The 19,952-nt window shown below is 38.6% G+C and overlaps 1 protein-coding gene across 1 annotated transcript in view; it reads left to right on the forward strand.

The window, feature by feature from the left end:
- The first annotated feature begins 1,239 nt into the window (after nucleotides 1–1,239).
- PELI1 (pellino E3 ubiquitin protein ligase 1) overlaps nucleotides 1,240–19,952 on the forward strand; it is a 48,531-nt gene continuing 29,818 nt past the window's right edge. Inside the window, exon 1 of the mRNA XM_065891025.1 lies at nucleotides 1,240–1,569. The gene's annotated coding sequence lies outside the window, so the exon portion shown is untranslated. The remainder of the gene's footprint in view (nucleotides 1,570–19,952) is intronic.

Below are 19,952 nucleotides of genomic sequence, written 5' to 3' on the forward strand. Positions count from 1 at the left end.
TATCTCTATTTCTGGGAACTAATAAAGTGCCTGAAACATAGTATACTCAATAAATGTTTTTTGAATGAATAATTATGTGGTCTGCAAACATAAGGATACTTGATCTCGAAACTCTCTATCCGAAAACCTTAACTTTTCCTGTATTCCTGATTTCTAAGCATTAATCTTTTTCTTCCAGAATATGGGGTTCTAGGTAGGCAGAGAAGGAAAACAAAAGAGCTTGGGACAGGCTGCTTATAGTCCTCTGGAGATCCAGTAACATGTCCTGCCTTTCACCACTCTCCTCCACCACCTATTCACACCTGGGTGCCCTTTGTGGGTGTCGACTTAGCTGATGAGTCCAACAGCATACTCAGACCTTGCTTCAGATTTCTCTTATTGCCAAATGAAAGCTGGCCAATGTATATACCGTAAACAATGTTCAAATTTCCACTTATCTTTTAAACTTCTACTTTATAAAATTTGTATTTCTTAAAAATTGTAGGCCTTAAAATTTTAGAAATCTGGATTATTTTGCACTGACCAAGTAAGATACAGCGATCTTAATCCCAAGCTTTACCTTTACTGGCCTTAAAGTTAGATGTGACTAATTGAGCGAAGAAATGAACTACCGGAATCTGACAGTGGCAATGTTCCAAGCCATTTTGTAACCTAATTAACTGTTATGTTATTGGAAGCAACTACCTTTCTACAAGTCTTAGGTTGAAAAAAACGAAAACAAGCAAAGAAAATCTTGAATTTAAGGCAGAGAGGATTCGCCTGAGGGAAGAGTGGGAAATGGGTATTCGTGATTCCGAATTTATGAGATAAAATTAAGCAGCAGGGAAGGCCGAGATGTGGTGAGGAAGTCAGATTTCACTGGGCACTTATGAGTGGTGAGGGTAGGAGTTGGAGGTGGAGCGAAGTAAGAAGGACTAGCGAAGAGCGGGATCCCTAGCAGCACCATAATACAAGGAGGGCCTTGTTCAGCCAGGAGCAGCACTGAACACGTACCCTTCCTTAGTGTTGTCGGTGAGCATAGTAACAGTGGGGCCGAGCCTCTCCCCTCGAGCATGCGTGGTGCAGAGCGAGCCCGGAAACGATCTCAACAAGGTACACCTTTTTTCTTCAGTCAGCGAACTACAACTCCCAAGAGACCACTCGGCGCTGCAGCGCCGCCTCCCGCTGTGGCTCTGCCCCGTCCCCTCCCTCCGGCCCCGCCCTCCAGCTAGTCCCCTCCCCTCCCTCCGAGAGTGTGTCAGTGACCCAGAGGCGGTGTGAGGCGGAGGAACCGTCGGGGGGCGCCGCCGCCGCCTCCAGCAGCTGCACAAGCCGCGCCGCGCGTTCGGATTTGCCTCGAGACCTCCGGGAGCGCATCACAAAGCGGACCCCACGGCTTTCCCTCCGCCCGCGGCTTCTCCAGCGCTTGGCTCTGCGGCCAACTTCCTCTCGCCGGGTTCGGCCGGCAGGCGAGGAAGGCTGCGGTGGAACGCTGGGCTGTCTGCTCGTGCTCCTCGCGCACGCACCCTTCACCCCCCTCGGTCCGGGTCTCGGGGCCGTGCTGGGATTCCGGCCACCAGCAATTGTCCGGTGAGTGTGGCCGCGGCGTGCCGTGGGAGGGGTCGCGGCGGGGCCACCGAGGGATGCGGGCCAGTCGGGCGCGCAACTTCCTCGGCGGCCGGCCGGCTCTCCCCGCCCGCCTGCGCGCCCCCGCGCCGGAGGCGGCCGAGAGAGGAGTTTGCGGCGCCTGCATCCCGCGCTCTCGCAGTAGGAAGCGCCTTTGTCAGGAGCCGGCGGGCGCCCCCTCCCCCTCCGCCTGAGTGCGGGCGCGCGGCAGCCAAGTCCGAGCCCCGCGCCCTACGCCCCGCGCCGGGCCGCCAGCTGCTGGAGGGGAGCTCCGCGGGGGCGGGGAGCAAGACAGAAAAAAGAGAAACAAAGGGGGTGGTGGGCTTTTGTTTGTGCGAATCTGATAACTTCTTCCTTCCTTACATAACACAGACTCCCGAGTTAGTCATTCTTTTTTTTGTTACGATTATTGCCATCATCTTTGCGTGTCCTTCGCGTTTTCTTTCATCTCTGAATCTCAGAGCACTTAAAAACACTAATTAATTACACCTCCGGGGCCCCTACGAAACACGTTAATAAGCCCGTTTCTGTAAGTGGGTAAACTGAGGTCCAGAAGAGCTCTCTAATTGATGGATACGGTTGCTCTTCCACCGCACCTGGTGTCTGAGGACCTGAAAGCATCTATGAGTAAGAACTCGTTCTTCAGTAACCCGTGGAAAAGTTAAAGGTGCTCATTTTACTTACAGGCTAACTAAAGTCTAAAAGAAGTAGGGGTGATTGTTAGGTAGTTCAAACAATAACTCTTCTTACATAGTGTTTGAATCTTAAAACCTCAAGAGTCTTGAAAAATACTCCGAGTGGGGAAAATACTGTACATCACAAACTCACCTCACCCATCTACTTTTATTTTTGTACATGCGGGTCTCTTACAAGGCGGGAGAGCAGGGATGGGGGATGGGGGTTGGGGGAGGGAGGGCAGAGATTTTTTTAATGGAGGCTTAACAGACTTTAATCACTACACACAAGGAAATGTGTCTTGGTTTTAATAGCACCAACAACCTTCCCATCGTTTAGTCATCAGATAATTGAGTGAGCACTTTATCCATAAGACGCCGGTTGTGCTAAGAACTGACGCTTTAAGTGTACGAAACGGTCATCTATTTGTTTTGGTTCAAAGACTGTGTACTTCTCTTACTCTGCAAAATGTTACTTTGTTTTCTTAGCAGCTGATCTTTTGTTTTAGAACTGGCTTTGTCTTTTTCTACATTGAATATGTGTTACTTTTATAGCTGAGCAGAATCGTAACAGTGTTGTTGTTGTTTAGTTTGCATAGTAGCGTGAATTTAAATTTTTGAATTGTGGAGAAGGTTTGGTTTCTCCAGTTCTTCGGTTTCAGTTTATGACGTTTTCTTTATAGCTAACAGAGAAAATGTTTTCTCGGTGTGATCAGATTTATATCTTTCAAAACATTGTCCTTCTTGTACAAATACAGCATATGAATTCCTTATGTTTTTTATTCACATCAAAAACCTCTTCTGGAGGAAAATACATAATTCTGAGGACAAGTTTGTTTATTTTGGTAGTTGAACCAAACTGGAAGGTACTAAAAATTTAAATCAAGCATCATTTCTACTAGTTATTTCCTGAGATGAATAATGATCAGAACTGTAGTAACAGTACTTTCTTTTATCCTAAATTCTCTTGAATTTAATTTTGTATTTTATAGTTGCCCCCCAGACTTTAGATTCTGGTGGTCCCATCAGAAAAGGAAAAGACATTTGTTATTTTAATATTTTTCCCCCAATCCTCTAACCTGTCCCCTTTCTGTAGTATGTTGAAAGAGATCTTGAGTTTTAAAAATTGAAAAATAAGTTGTTTGGAACATACAGTTGAGTGTGTGGAAAATTGTATGTAGTGAAGTGGTTATAGTACTTCATCTAATAAATTTAAGACTTTTAAAGAGAAAACTGTCACGTAGGTTTTTATTAATATTATAGAAGTGCTGTAATGTAATAATAGTAGTATTTATTGACTTGAAAAAAAAGTGATCTGGGAATTGTGCCTTAGTGGCCGATTGGGGGGAGGGGGCGGAAATCTGTGCTCTCCTTAAAATTTTCATTTAGGTGACCTTACAGTTGGTTATGTTGAACTTTTTCTGTAGTGTTTACAAACCAAATTTGCCAGAGGCATTTGTACTTTAAAGTAGCTACTAACACAATGTCTGCCCAGTCACTGGAGTCCAAAGGCAGAAGTTAGTGTTGACTGTCAAAGGCTGGCATTGCAGGTTTCCTAGTTTCTTTGGGACCCCTTAAAGGAAATGTGTGAAAAGTACAGGGCAGGGAACTGAGTCTAGTACTGCTGAGCTACAGAGCCAAGTTTCAAGGGAAAGCCTGAGTGTGTTTGCCTTTGTCTTTGTTTCAGCTTCCTTTCTGGTTGTCAAAATGTCACTTGTATATGAAGAGTTCTGTCAATTCAGAATATGCCTTATTGTGGTTGTCCAGTAGGTCAGATGATGAGGACTATAGTAGTCCTGCTCTGCGAACAATTGTTTTCAGACAGAAGCTTCTGTAACTGATAGAGATTTTAAGCTGGAGGAGGTAGAATTGAAAACTATCTAACATTCTCGCATACATACATCTTAAAATGGCATGTCAATATAGACCTATTCTCATATTTATTAAATCAGAAAGGCTTATATTGATTATTTTATTTCATCTGTTTTAACTGTGTATATGAAAACATAATGACAAACACATGATGGCACTGAGAGATGGTTCTAGGAGTTTCTTTGGAAAAATCATCTTATTTCATAAAGTTACATTTGTGTCTTTTAATTGAGGAGAATAAAACAAATTTAAAAGCCAGTAGAAGGAAGAAAATCAGTAGAATGAAGGAAACCTGGTGAAGATGTTTTTATAGAGAACAATATTACAGATTCCTGACAACATTGTATAAGGGACAAAATTCTAGCTAAAGTCTGTAAACAGTGAATTCCACTTAGCATTTTCTGTTTGTAGATCTCTAGCCATCTTTTCATGATTCTCTCTAAATATGTCACACAGGAAAAGTAAATAGAAAGCATTCTTTCAAGGCATTTGGGTTGTTGGAGTATTTTTTTACACATGTGGTAGTGGAGGTTTATTGTTTTTCTTTAAGTTTGACCTCTGCCAGAGAACATTTTCCCCAGACTAATGTGTGGGAACCTCAAAACAAGAAATATTGGACACTGAAAGAACTAGATATAATTTCAAGTTGTACCACTAGCTTGTTTTATGTTATCTTGAAAGATCCCTTCTAATAGTTGTACCTTCCAAAGGCTGAAAATAATTGCACTTAGTAGGTCCTACATAGTTTTTGTTTTTGCTGAATGAATTTACAAGTAATAAAGAAAAAGCACAAGATTTCCTGAGTCAGAGAATTTCTGATTTTTTTCTTTTTAAATAGAAGTAACTGATGAACATGTGATTGGAGCCCTTCAATTAGCATAGCTTCCTTCAGAAATAAACTTAAGAGGAAAAGAGCTTCATCAGGTGATTTAAGAGAACTGAATTGCAAATGAGTCTAAGAACACCTGATTATTTTTTCAGAATGTTGTATATGATGTTTTAGATTTTTTGCCACAATAAACTCCGTTTCAGAGAAGCAGAGTTCTACATGTTACTCCTTGTATCGCGCCTGTAATGCTTTTTTACACCTCAAAATACCATTTACAGAAAAATAGAATATGTTCCTGGTGCCTATGGGAAAATTCTGATGTTTGTCATCCCTCAGTTAATCGTGACCATTCATGTAGTTAAAAGTTTTTAATTGAGTACACATGTAATTTACTTTTCAAAGAATTTATTGCTGATTTTTATTTTATAATGAACCTCTTGGGATGTTGCTAGTTCTAAAAATATGTAGTACCTCCCGGTTTCCCACCATGTTCTGCAGTTTCTTTTTCTATTAATTTTTTGGCTGCAATTTGCTTTTTCCCCTAAATTGTCTAAAATGAGCTAAGAAATCTTTAAACATACTTGACAAGAAATACAGTCAGTAATTTATTATGCTAAGCTTCAGCTAAATTTCCAAATACTAGGTATGTGAATCTGTTTTAGAGATAAAAGTATACTTACTTTGAAGGGGGCTAAAGCAGGGATATAGCCAATAGATTTCATCTTGGGTATCAAATCTGATTGCCTGGTAGTGACTGCCTGGAGTGTTATGTTTAGAAAATTGGGAGTCCTGGTTCAGACTCAGCAGGAGTGAGTGCTGTGATTAGCAATTTCTGCAGTTGGGTGGGTAGTGGGCTTTTGGCATGAATGCCAAATATTCATTTTGTACTTTTTGGATGCCTTTTATGTGTCAGACACTGGTCTAGATGCTGATATCACACAGACTAAAATCTCTGCCTTATGGTGTTTACATTCTAATAACAAGACACAGACAATAAAAAGGTAAAATATTTTGTGTTTTAATGACAAATGACCTGGTTTGTTTAAAAAATAAATAACAAGAAATGGGGGGGGATATAAGATTAAAAGCAACTAAAGGGGCATATCCACCAAATGTATTGTGTGGACCTTAGATCCTGCTTTGAGCAAACTAACTGTAAAAGGACATTGGTGAAAAATTTGGACATTGATGGGTATTTAATAAAAAGGAATTGTCAATTTTTTTTAGGGTATAGTAATGTTTTATGGTTTTAAAACAAGAGTCCTTACCTTTTGGGGGTATATTTATGAATTAAAATATGATATCTGGGGCTTCCCTGGTGGCGCAGTGGTTGAGAGTCCGCCTGCCGATGCAGGGGACACGGGTTCGTGCCCCGGTCCGGGAAGATCCCACATGCCGCGGAGCGGCTGGGCCTGTGAGCCATGGCCGCTGGGCCTGTGCATCCGGAGCCTGTGCTCCGCAGCAGGAGAGGCCACAGCGGTGAGGGGTCCGCGTACTGCAAAAAAAATAAATAAATAAAATCTGATATCTGGATTTTTTTACTTTAAAATAATTTGCAGGGGAGAGGAGCATAGATGAAACAATATTGGCCCTATATCGAAAAAATTTTGAAACTAGATAATGGATACATGAGATTTCTTATATTCTCTCTGCTTTTGTGTATGTTTGAAAAATTCCATAATTAACAGTTTTACACACACAAATAAAGCAGAAAGGGGGGAGAGGGAATATGTGGGATGTGAATATGGGATGGGAGTGAGAAGGTGATAGTTATTTGAGTAAAGACCTGAAGGAGGTGAGGGAGTAAGCCTTGCAGGTAATCTTAGGGCAGGACGTTCCAGGTGGAGGGAACAGTGAGTACAGTGACCCTGAGAATGGACCTTGATTGGAATGCAAGAAATTACAAGAAAACCAGTGTGTCTGGGTTAGAGTGAGAGAGAATAGCTGGGGATAGTCAGAAATATAAAGGAAGGGTAGAGACCAGATGGTATAGGACTTGGTTGTCCATCCTTCCTTTAAAGTAAAGATATTTATTTTATACACTTAACTAAAATAAGTCTAGTTTAGTCCCCCTGGAAGCTTTACACTTATTTCAACAATACTAGCATTACTCAAATATTTTTTGTTCTTTTTTTTTTTTTTTTTAAATTGCCTTCTAAGCCAGTTTAAGAGCCACTCATGAACAGAGCTCATTACTTTCTATTTCCGCCTTGTTTTTAAGGAAGAGGGGGGTATTAGCCACATGATACCTTATTTATCAGATATGATTCAGAAAGGATTTTGACAGAAAGAAAATAGGAAATAACTTCAGGCTGTTTGTGAATGTCAGATCTACTCTGAGAAGGCCATTACTGTTTCTGAAAATCAGATCCACCCATAGACTAAAGAGGAATTTTAATAATGTTCTGGACAATTGTAGCATCATTTAAAGTAAGGATATAACGAGAGTGACTAATATGGAAAGACTATATTCATTTGGATATTTAAGTTCTGTCTCATACATTAAAACACATAACATATACATACAAGACCATGCGTATTTCTTAAGTATTCAAAACAGTCATTGCTGATACGTTTCATTTGTGTCATGCATCCAAGACTGAAGAGATGGCATTTATCGTTGTAATGAAATTGTATAACTTTCTTGTTGCAATGGCATACACTTGGGAATTGAAAGACTAGCACACGTTTAGTGTTAGGAATCTGGCTTTCAAGTCTTCTTGTATTTATGCTTCAAATCTCAGATTAGTGATTTTTTCAAGAACATGCTGATTTCTCATAAAGAACTCTTTTTAAATCTTTTTGTTTTTAATAAACTTATTTTATTTTTGGCTGCGTTAGGTTTCCGTTGCTGCGTGCGGGCTTCCTCTGGTTGTGGTGAGTGGGGGGCTACTCTTCGTTGCGGTGCGTGAGCTTCTCACTGCAGTGGCTTCTCGTTGCAGAGCACGGGCTCTAGGCTCGTGGGCTTCAGTAGTTGCAGCACGCAGTCTCAGTAGTTGTGGCCCGCAGGCTCACTAGTTGTGGCGCACGGGCTTAGTTGCTCCGCGGCATGTGGGATCTTCCCGGACCAGGGCTCAAACCTGTGTCCCCTGCAGTGGCAGAAGGATTCTTAACCACTGCACCACCAGGGAAGTCCCTCTTTTTAAATCTTTATTAAAATTATAGAAAAATCAGTCCTCATCCTCCAAATGTTTGAAAGCCCCACCCCCAGAAAAAACCTTCCATAAATATGGGTTTTTTAAATCTTCTACTTAAAGGGCAGTATACATGTAGAGATTACTAGTTTTGAATAGTTTGATACTAGTTCATTTTTTTTTTTATAAGAATAAGTTTTCGGGCTTCCCTGGTGGCGCAGTGGTTGAGAGTCCGCCTGCCGATTCAGGGGACACGGGTTCGTGCCCCGGTCCAGGAAGATCCCACATGCCGCGGAGCGGCTAGGTCCGTGAGCCATGGCCGTTGAGCCTGCGCGTCCGGAGCCTGTGCTCCGCAACGGGAGAGGCCACAACAGTGAGAGGCCCGCGTACTGCAAAAAAAAAAAAAAAGAATAAGTTTTCCAACCTAAGAAACTAAACGTATTTCAGTGGTTTTTACTCTACTGATAACACTGAATAAAGAAAACATCCTTTTTCTAGTTAATTATGCATAACGGGAAGGCACAATATTTTCTTTAACCAATAATGTGTAGAATATAATGGGATTAAGTAGAATTTGTGAAATGTTATTATATAATAGATTGCAAAAAGTGACCACTAAGCATATAAGTATATAACTGTATAAGGAATACTTTAACAAAGCTTCCTATTTTTCAGAAAATTGTTAGGAATCTAGTTGTTTAATTCACTCGAGTTTTTGTCCCTTTGGTGGATAGATAGATAGGTATATAGCCAGACCCTTTCTTCATATACTGCACATACCATTGAGATTGAGCTGCTAGGCTGGATTATTTAATGTGTTTTAAACACTAACCTGTGAGCATGGAACACAGAGCCCATGTTTAATTTCTGGGCTTTCCACTAACTCTGAAAGTCTTTAAAAAGCTATCTTTGGTTCATCTGTAAAATAAAAGTGGTGGTAATTTTTCAGAAAGGACTTTGAAATTCTAAGGTGGTGACTGTACTTATGTGTGGCTTGTTTTAGAAATAGCTTTCAGTCTTTTGATTTGGTGGTAGGATTATGAATCTGTTTTTCATTTCCATTTTTGTGGAATAAATAACTTCTGAGGGAGGAGGAAGAGAAAGAGAAAGAGGGGAGGAAGCAAGAGAAGGAAGGAAAGAAAAAAATTGGTTCTCACAAAATAGTAAACATGACCATGGATAGATAATTCTTGTAACTCGAATCTGTTTAAGTGTCCATGACCTAAATGAGCTAAGACTCAAACTTATAAATGAAGTAGAGAATAGTAATGATAATACACCTTGCATTTTAAGGAAAAAAGTTGCTTTGCAAAAGGGACATGTTATATTTCATGTTGACTTAAACATTATGACCATGATAAAGCCTATACTTCATCTTGGAATTGGTGATGATAATGATTAATAGTAGTTAAGAATTATATGGAAATTCAGTCTATTAAGCTCTGTAGATGGTTGCAGCATCAGGTTCTAGGTTATTTCTTTCACGTTGTGCATTGCAAATACTCATATTCCACATCCCTGCCTCTCTCACTTCATCTCTCTCTCATGCTCATCTCTCCATCACTCTCACTGGCTCTGTTTATCTTCCTTCGCCAGCTTTAGTAGTGCCCATTGCTCTTATACAGTGTTTTCTACATTTGTCTGCCATTTTTTATATTTATAAAGAGGGCTTGGAATGAATTAAGGGCCTAAAAGAAGTGACATGTAGATGGCAAGTATAACACTTTTCCTATTTGTGTCTTATGTACTTAGCTTCTTTTTATCTTGTGCTATTTTTGGTGTGTATTCTGGTGGAGGGATGGTATATTGTATTAGCTGGCACTAACTGACCTATAGGATGGCATACTTTTTGAACTCAGTAATGTAGGAAATAGTAATAAACTCATTGATTTGAAAGCCTCATAAGTTAATCCTGCATCTATCCAGAATCTATACTTAAACTAGCCTAGTGGAATTTCAAAAGCTGTTTTCAGCTCTTGGTGTATGTTGTTGTCTTTTCTGAAAATGTCAAACAATCAGAGACTTCATCATCACTGTAATAATAGTTAATCATAAATGGCCTTGGGGAAAAACTGTGTCTAGACTCATGTTGAGCTGCCTTTTTTTTTTTTTTTTGCGGTAAGCGGGCCTCTCACTGTTGTGGCCTCTCCCATTGCGGAGCACAGGCTCCGGACGCGCAGGCTTAGCGGCCATGGCTCACAGGCCCAGCCGCTCCGCGGCCTGTGGGATCTTCCCAGACCGGGGCATGAACCCGTGTCCCCTGCATCGGTAGGCGGACTCTCAACCGCTGCCCCACCAGGGAAGCCCCCAAAATGATTTATTATTACTATTTTTTAATAAGTATATCAGAAAGGAGAAGCAGTATGATTCAGGATAAGAAAGTCTCTTAATTCAGAAGATCACTTATTATCTCCATATTGCTAAATCCAATGACACTTTTCCAGTATTTATCTTACCTGACCTCTCAGCAACATTTGACATTGTTGCTACTTCCTACTTTTTGAAACATTTTTCTTTGCTTCCAGGACACCATATACCTTACACCAACCCCTTAATGCTGTTGCTTTTTTAATCTCTTTCAGAAGCTGCTGCTGTTCTTGCAGCACCCTAAATTTTTGAATTCCACAAGGCTTGGTCTTTTTTTTTTTTTAATTTATTTTTTGGCTGCGTTGGGTCTTCGTTGCTGCGTGCGGGCTTTCTCTAGTTGTGGTGAGCGGGGACTACTCTTCATTGTGGTGTGCGGGCTTCTCATTGTGGTGGCTTCTCTTGTTGCGGAGCACGGGCTCTAGGCGCGCGGGCTTCAGTAGTTGCAGCACGTGGGCTCAGTAGTTGTGGCTCGTGGGCTCTAGAGTGCAAGCTCAGAAGTTGTGACGCACGGGTTTAGTTGCTTCACGGCATGTGGGATCTTTCCAGACCAGGGCTCGAACCCGTGTCCCCTGCATTGGCAGGTGGATTCTTAACCACTGCGCCACCAGGGAAGTCCAAGGGTTAGTCTTAGGTTCTCTTCTCTTAGTCTGTACTCTTCCTAGGTAATTTCTTTTGTAGAAGATTTCCAGGTTTATATTTCCATACCAAGCTCCAGACTTGTACGTATAATTGTTTCCCATGGATGTCTCAAAGGTAACTAAGATTCTCAAGTTCAAAATCAAACTAATGGGAATCCCAAGAGTTATTATTATTTATCTCCTAAGAACATTAATATCTCCTAAGAAGGAGTTAAAGAATTAATATGTAAAAGTCTTTTTTTTTTTTTTTTTTTTTTAGTACGCGGGCCTCTCACTGTTGTGGCCTCTCCCGTTGCGGAGCACAGGCTCCAGACGCGCAGGCTCAGCAGCCATGGCTCACGGGCCCAGCCGCTCTGGGGCATGTGGGATCTTCCCGGACGGGGGCACGAACCCGTGTCCCCTGCATCGGCAGGCGGACTCTCAACCACTGCGCCACCAGGGAAGCCCCTATGTAAAAGTCTTTGAAAAATGCCTGGCACTTACGATAAGCACTGCGTACATGTTAAGATTATTACTTATTATTATCTCAGGTTTACAGGAGAGGAAACTGACCAACTGTACAGTTGGTCCAAGTCTCACACCTATTAAATGACAGTGCCAAGAGTCAACATAGACAGTCTGACTCCAGAACTCCCTTAACCACTCTATTTTACTTCATCTCAACTAATAAGAATTTATCTCATCCTTTTGCACACGGACTCCAAATTAATGGTCTCGTCGTGATCCTAAGAGTATTGTAATTCATTCCAGCAAACACACCTGGTGTTTAAAATGTAGAAGATCTAAAATATGCAGGTAAAATTTCACTTCAGTAAGATATGAGAAGCACAAGGATATACATCTTAATTCCATTTTATTCCATGTGTATTTTTTGTTTTTTTCCCTTTCTTGTTAGCAGTTAAGTCACGAAAATCCCTAGAAAATGGAAGTACTAATTCTATATTACTCTTAAGTGACTTCAGTTGTTGTCATTTACTTTGTTAAATCCTCTTTAGCTAAAATTTTCAGAATGACTTGGGGGCTCAATAGCATGTTGTATCCACATAATATGCTTAAAATCAATAATTTTTATGATTTTGATTGTTACCTCTTTTGAAATTATGTAGTGATTTGTCTGTTTTCAGAAGTCTAAGACATTTCAATTTCCCAAGAAATTTGTCTTTGAATTTTAATTTTATTGGCTGATTTTCAGATAAGAACTTTGATTTTAGCATTATATCTTTGTATTAGATTCTAGATGTAGTTGAATCTGCTAAATTTTATAAGCTTTAGTCTCTGACTCTCATTTAACTGTTTAGTAAAAAGCACATCTGGATATTATTTACAGTTTCTATAGAGGATTTACTTCCCCCCTCCCCCGAATTACTTATTTCTTCTTTCCATTGTTGATTTTTTATTCTTATTCCTTTGCGGCAAAAAAAAAATTTTTTTTTTGTATTAAGACAGTATAAAGGCAGAAGATATAAAGTCTTTCATAGTTTTTGAACTTAGCAGAGGGTGGGGGGTTCTTAAGAAGGAGAGTGGATTTTGAAAAGCCAGAATCATCTATGGGGAAGAGTCTGTTCTTACCTTGTGTTTGGAACTGAATTTTATGACCTAGTGTATTGATTATTGGAAAACAGTTAAAATAGTTGTTATATCAGCTAAGACGCTATTTTTACAGAAAACTCCATTCAAACTGGCTTAAGTAGGGGTGAGCCCAGGGGGCGGGGAAAGGAGATTTATAACGGTTTGTGTAAACTGGTCCAGGATAGGTGTGGCGTCAAGAATGGCTCCACCCAAGGCTCAAATAATGTCATCAAGATGCAATTTCTGTATGTTTCTTGGCACTGCTTCCTCAGTGTTAGCTTTGTTCTCCAGCCCTACATAAGCAAAAGATAACTTCAGTCCCTTCAGCCCCTAAATCCTTAGTCATGTATATCTGGAAAGATTAACCATCTTTTTCCTAGAAGTCCCAGCAAAAGTCTCACTGCATCTCATGGACTCATAGTAGCCCACTTCCCTTGTAGCCAAGGGAATGTGAAGTTTGGATTGTCTGGGACAGAGCCATGTACCCAGCTATCGAGTTTGAGGGTGTAGTCAACTACAGACACACATAAACTATATGTATTTACAATAAGGGAATGAAGATATCATTATACCACCAGAAGAGTGAATGTTTTTTGGGCAGTGGAAAATAGATGTATTTTATAGTATCTTTTCCATTTTAAGAGTTAGCACTCAAAGACCAGTTTGATTTTTTTTAATTTAGTATTTAGCGCTAATTTGGAATTTGTATAATTTCACTTCCAAATTACTGTTTAAAGCAGTACGTAAATGGGAATTGCTAGACTTTTCACCTCTGAAGAGCTTTGAGAATGTATCGAAATTTGGTGCTATGTTAACAAATACCAAATAAAAAATATTAATTTTCCTATTATCTATGGTAATCCAGTTTGTTGATAGCTAGTTCTTGTGATATAGGGCAGTGTCTTTATGGATTAACATCTTTTTCTAGGTTAACACTTCTTTAATGCCTTAAGCAGACTGGGCTCTTGGACCAAGAACTTCATAAAGAACCATAAAATCGAATATTATCTCCTGGACACTCAGGGCCTTGGTGAGAGGAGGTGGAGTAAGGGGCGATAAGGGACACTAGTAAAGACATTACATATTGATTTCTATGATTGATTTTAGTCTGAAAATGAAAACTTGGTTCTTACTGAAAAACTAAGATACCCATTGTAGGGTTTTTCTTGCTTTTTAACATCAAAAATATGAAATGAAGTGGCAAGTGATATTTACATTTCAGTCTCTAATATAAGCATTTAGCTATCTCCTTCTAGTTCTTATGTTACATTAATATGTATATGAATGAATACATCCATCCCCATAAGGCTTTAATATTCTATAGTCTCTAGGAAATTTTCGATTTTTTCTTTTAAATTTCTTGACACCCCAGAAATATTTATGCTTTATCCACCAAAATTAAAATGAAGACTCCAAAGGAATCTAATGTAAATGTATATTTAACATCATCTTTTCATTTATTATTAAGTGCTGCAAAATGAGCAAAACACTCTTTCTCTTGGGGGAGTTTTCAGCTTTAATAGGAGAGACAGCACAAGGTCGTACATAACTGTAATGCAAAGCTGGATATAAGGATAAGAGTTTAGGGGATGAGGAAAAATTTCCTGATTGGAGAAGGAATATCAAATGGGTCTTGAAACATTAACAGAATTTTTTTTACAGGTAAATAGGGATAACATTAAAAGTTACTGTTTACTGAGCATTTATTATATATTCAGTTTCATTTTTGTCAAAAACGTGTGTTATATATGACATAGAGAGGGACAGCCGTGGCACTTTATACTTGGGAAGAAGTTGGAAAGAATTTGAATTACAATGGATTTAAAAGACACATGGTTTAAAAATTAAAAATTGAAGTAATGGAGCTTATTGGGGCACATCAACTGGGGAGCTTTCTATCTCAGCCACCACAGTAACTCTTCCTAATATAAATACTAGTTGAGAATCATTGCTAACAAAAATTACATTGTTTCTCTGTAGGTAATCAATGATTTGAATAAAAACTTAATAGTACATACATTGCCTTAGGGGGTGCTAAATTAATGTTCTAACATTAGAGTCATTATTAAAGAAATCCCTGTAATGGTATATGGATAGCAATATTACCAATTGTAGACTGTATTCTACATCTTCTAGAATCAGCAATGTATTTATTTACGTGGTTTTTATGTAGATGTTAGTGCATTTTACAAATATAGGATGGTTCATTTAAAGTGGATTTTCCACAATACAGTGTAACATTAAATGAGTGGTCTTAGAAAATTTATAAATAGTCTGAATATTTACTGAAGAACATTTTTATAATAAAGGAATAATATATTTCATGAGTTATTAAGAACTTAAGTCTTTTTAAGTCTTAAAAAGAGCAATTAGACAAAGCCTATTCGAATGTTTATAATTGCAGTTTATTGAATTATATGAAAAAGAGCCCAAATTAATTTAAACAAATAAGATCTGAATCTGTGGTATTGTGTGCCTAGTATTTTTTTCATTGAATGTCAGGGGTATATTAAAGTGCCTACATTTATGTTTCTCTACAAAGGATTGTTCTGACAATAAGTTGAAGTCATTTTCACCATTTATTGCTGTCTAAAAATTTCCCTTGACTTCACATTTTGTTCTGAATGTCTTGGTTTCTTTCCTCCACCTACACAATATTGAAGGCAAGTGAAGCAAGAGTTGCAATATGAATTTGAGAACCCTGGCTTTTTTTTTTCCAAAACAAAATACACCTTTATTATAAGGTTGCTTTTTATTGCTACCCAAAAAAAGGGCTTATTGGCAAGTGTTCAATAAATGTGTGAATAACCTAATTGATTTAGTGGAATGAATAGAAAGCTTTGCTATTTGTCTTTGTAGATACTTGGCTCAGTAAACACAGTGATAGACCAAATGCTATATAGTCAAAGGTAAAAACAAAACCAAAAGCTCCAAAGGCCCTCCAAACTTACATATCCAAATAGCAATTTCTTGTCTACGTCAGAACCTTCAAAGAGAAAGAGCAATATGTTAATTAAATCTTATTTCTATTATGAAAAATAATCATGTTAATGCACATAAAACTCTGCTTTGACAGATGTTAATATGTGAAAATATTGATAGAGGAGATCCTCTTTAAGAATTGTAAGCTGTATGAAATTCAAAGATATGTGTGGAAATTTAAACATACTATCATATACTCTGCAATAAAACTCCAGTAAAGGCAGGAAGCATAATTAGGACAAACAAAGATAACAATAGAAGCAAATTAAGAATTTTTAAAAAACTCATTATAGATGTCATATTAGTTCAACTCAGTCTGTAACTCTGGTTAAAAATGAAAAATTTTAGGAAAATTTTGAGGTCCTTTAAAAAAAAAATTCTGTAGTGGGAGAGGAAAAAAGAAAGAAATGGTGGTGGCAATTAAAATGTATACGGTACTTTTAAAAAGTACATTTACAAATCTGATCGCTTAGTTTTAAAAGCATAGACGTGTATAGTGTATAACTTTATTTCCTTATAAGACCATTATATGGTTAAAATAGGAAATCTCAGAAGAATTCTAGGGGGAAAAGGTGTTTTCCCTAATTTTAATGACTCCTTTAAGATAAAAATGTTTTTCATTTAATCTTTGTATCTATAACTTCTGGCACAGTACCTGACCCATAGTAGGCACTTCATAAATGTTTACAGAACTAACCTTAACTTTAGAAATTTCAGGATAGACAGTGTTATTTTTCTGGCCTTTAAAACTGTTCTCTCCCCCAGCCCCCCACCACACACACACACCTTTGTATGTCAGTTTTGATACAAATAGGTTTTCAGTTTTGAATGTGAAGAAAACTGATGTTTTTCATCTACCCAATCTTAGCTTGAACTGAAATTACTTAAAAGGGAACTCGAGGGCTTCCCTGGTGGCACGGTGGTTGGGAGTCCGCCTGCCAATGCGGGGGACGTGGGTTTGTGCCCCGGTCCCAGAGGGATCCCACGTGCCGCGGAGCGGCTGGGCCCGTGAGCCACAGCCGCTGAGCCTGCGCGTCCGGACCCTGTGCTCCGCAGCGGGAGAGGCCACAGCAGTGGGAGGCCCATGTACCGCAAAAAAAAAAGGAACTCGATTTAACAGCATTCCTTCTTTTCAGTTATCTGGTGTACGAAATATAGATTCTAAACCATAGGGATGGGAAGAATCTGGTTTTAACTGAGATGACTGATGGGAAAAAAGTCAATAAACTAAGGTGGAGAACCAGTTGGAAAAAAGGATCTCTTCCTGTTTAGTGGTCATTCCTAACATGTAATTAGAGGGAAGCTAAATTCTGACTTTCAAATGTTAACTGAGGCAGCAACTTAGATTTTCCAGGTTAGTTACAATTTCAGGTACAAAATTACTTTGACAACAAGGAAAAGAACTATGGTTAGCAAAATTGCAGTTGTTGCAGTCAAGGTCTGGTTGGAAATAGAGTTCGAGAAAAACAGTTAAAGCAGCATTGAATGAATATACTTTTAACACGATGAAGTTCCAAAAGGCATCCACTTCCAATTCATCAGTGTTAAAAACCTGAAAGAAACATTGCTGTGATGCTCATAATCTACTAAAGCATAGTCTCCAAACAAACTTATACAGAATCATACTCTGAAAAGTTTTCAAACCAACTTTTAATGGCTTGAAATTGGATGAGTTTTGTGCTTTTGTTCTCCCATGTTTTATTGTTATTGTTTAATAAATATCAGCAAAAGGGTTATGTAACAACCTGGGCTTTTGCAAGTTAATATGCTTTAAGAGAGTTTTTTCTGGTCTTGGTAGTCTGTCCACTATTGAAAAAATACAGTGTAAAGAGATTTTATCTATTGTCAAGATATAAAGAGGAATCAATAATTGTCATACTTTTTCTTTATGCTGAACTGAATTTTTTAAACTGAGGTTTTATTGTACAAATATTAAAAATCATAACGGATGAGTGATTTCTTTAGTTTCCTTCCAATCTACCACACCCAGCTTCTCATTCTTACAGGTAAACTGATCCTTGGTCAGGTTTGTCCTGGTTCTCAGTACCTAAAAATATGAAAACCATATCCAACATCAAACAGATTCCTTTTGATCAGTTTGGCCTGGCTAGTTTTAAAAAGTTTAATAAGCATCTTTCAGCTTTATATACAGCTTTGTACTTTATTTACATACTTGCCTTCCAGAAACATGTATGCAACTGATCTCACTTAGGGAGAGAGCCACATTACTAATCTGTTCTTGATCCATCAACCTGAGAAAAAGGAAAGGTACAAATCCATCCCTGTGTGGTGACCCCAAGGGTCTCCTGCCTTCCTTGGGGAAAGAGCTCTACCTCTGGGAGAAATTGAATATTAACATACACAAATGCTGAGGGAGTGCACACCAGCCTTCTGTATTCATCAATATAGATTTTCATAAATAAACAGTAAAAAATTGGGAGGAGAAGCAGTAATTAGAAAAGGAGCCATGCTGCTTGTGTCCTTGTGGGCTTTCTATGGCTTACATCATCCATTTCATCTTAATGAATTGGCATATATTTCCCTCTTCAGATTAACTTCTCTTATATCAGTTTAATCTGTTTGGAAAGATAACTGTTTCTTTGAGATGACTTCCCAAGAATGCCCAAAATGAATTTTATGTGTCTATTACAGCCTATATTTTGGGTCAGACTATCCCAACATTCTACCCAAATTTGGCAAAAACCCATTTTACCATAATGTAGTAATAAGCAGACTAAAAAATTTAATTTGAAATATATATTATTTTTATCCTAGACATTGTGGCCAGACATCTTTTGGCCCTGGCTTGATGGATTGGTTGACTTTTGCTGTGTAGAATGGTAGACAGGATGTGTGTTTAAACTCAGATGTCAGCTTTTGCCACTTAGTTTCTAAATGACCTTGAGCAAATTATTTTGCCTGATTTCCTCATCTGTCATAAGACAGTTGTAAAGATTGAGTTTAACAAATGTAAAGTTCTTACTAGCTACATAGTAGGTAATACAAGTTTGTTTTCTTCCTTTTCTGAAAGCTTTATTTAAAGACTTTGGACTAACTCCAGAGTAAGTTCAATCTCTACCCAGACTCTTAAGGCCCACTATATCAGGCACTTCTTTACCTTTCAGCTTCATCTCATTCAGTACATTTATCAATGCTTGCTGATACAGTCACTGAGCTTACAGAAGGTTATATGGTCCCTGATTTCCAGGCTTACTGTTTATTGGTCTCCTAACCAAACCCTTCACTCCTGGGAACCTACCCTTTCCTGAGCACACAATACATTTTTTCTGCTTGCCTTTTTTAATCTTGATGCAAGTTGTTTCTCCCACCTGAAATGCCTTTTCTCCACTTACCAGAATCTAGACTGTCTCCCAAGGCCCAGCTCAAATACCCCTCTTTCTATGAAGCTTTCCCTGGGTCCTCTTACACCAAAGTGGTAACACTTTTCTTTGAAGTCTTACCTTATCTATTGTCTTTTGTTTTAATTGGGTACCTGTCCTTTACTGATTTGGGTTAGTCTGACTGATTTACACCTTTGTTTTCATAACTATAAGTAAATGAGAGGTAGTATAGGGAATCATACCTTTTGCATTAGTTTGAATACTATTGCTTCTGGCATTGTAGTGAATGCTCAATAATATGTTGGATTAGTAATTGCATTATTAGACTCTAGATGTGAAAGTAAGGAGACCACAGGCCTCAGTTTGAAAATTACTCAAACATCTAAGTTAATTAAAGTGCAAGGAAGCCCATAATTGCTGTTGTTAGTAGAAGAAATCGTCAACAAGCATTTAATGGAATCTAGAATATTGAGAGAAGGGTGACTCTTCATAATCCTGTTGTGGAGAGATACCATCATCTGGTAACCTAGATATTAATTTTCTCACTGTTTTCGGCTATTTAGCCAAATAAGACTATAAGCTGTTTAATACTTTAAATATTTAAATAATACTTCCCTGTATAGTAAACTGGTAAACGTTAAGTGTTTTCCTGAGTTGTGTGAGCCATTCTAGTAAATTATGGAGCATGAAGAGGTAGTCATGGGAACCCACAATTTATAGCAGAATTAAGGGTTGCCTGGGATTTGCAGCTGGCATCTGAAATGGGGCCCTTCTGTAGGACTGAGTCCTTTAACTTGTGGGATCTAAGCTTACTCCAGGTAGTGTCAGAATTAAATTGAATTCTTGGATACCCATTTGGTGTCAGAGAATTGATGAGTTGGTTGGTGTTAGAGGAAACACCCGTCACTCGAACTCGTTGAAGGTGATGTAAGATGTCAGCA

Source organism: Phocoena phocoena, chromosome 14 (genome assembly GCF_963924675.1).
Source record: "Phocoena phocoena chromosome 14, mPhoPho1.1, whole genome shotgun sequence".
NCBI lineage: Eukaryota > Metazoa > Chordata > Mammalia > Artiodactyla > Phocoenidae > Phocoena > Phocoena phocoena.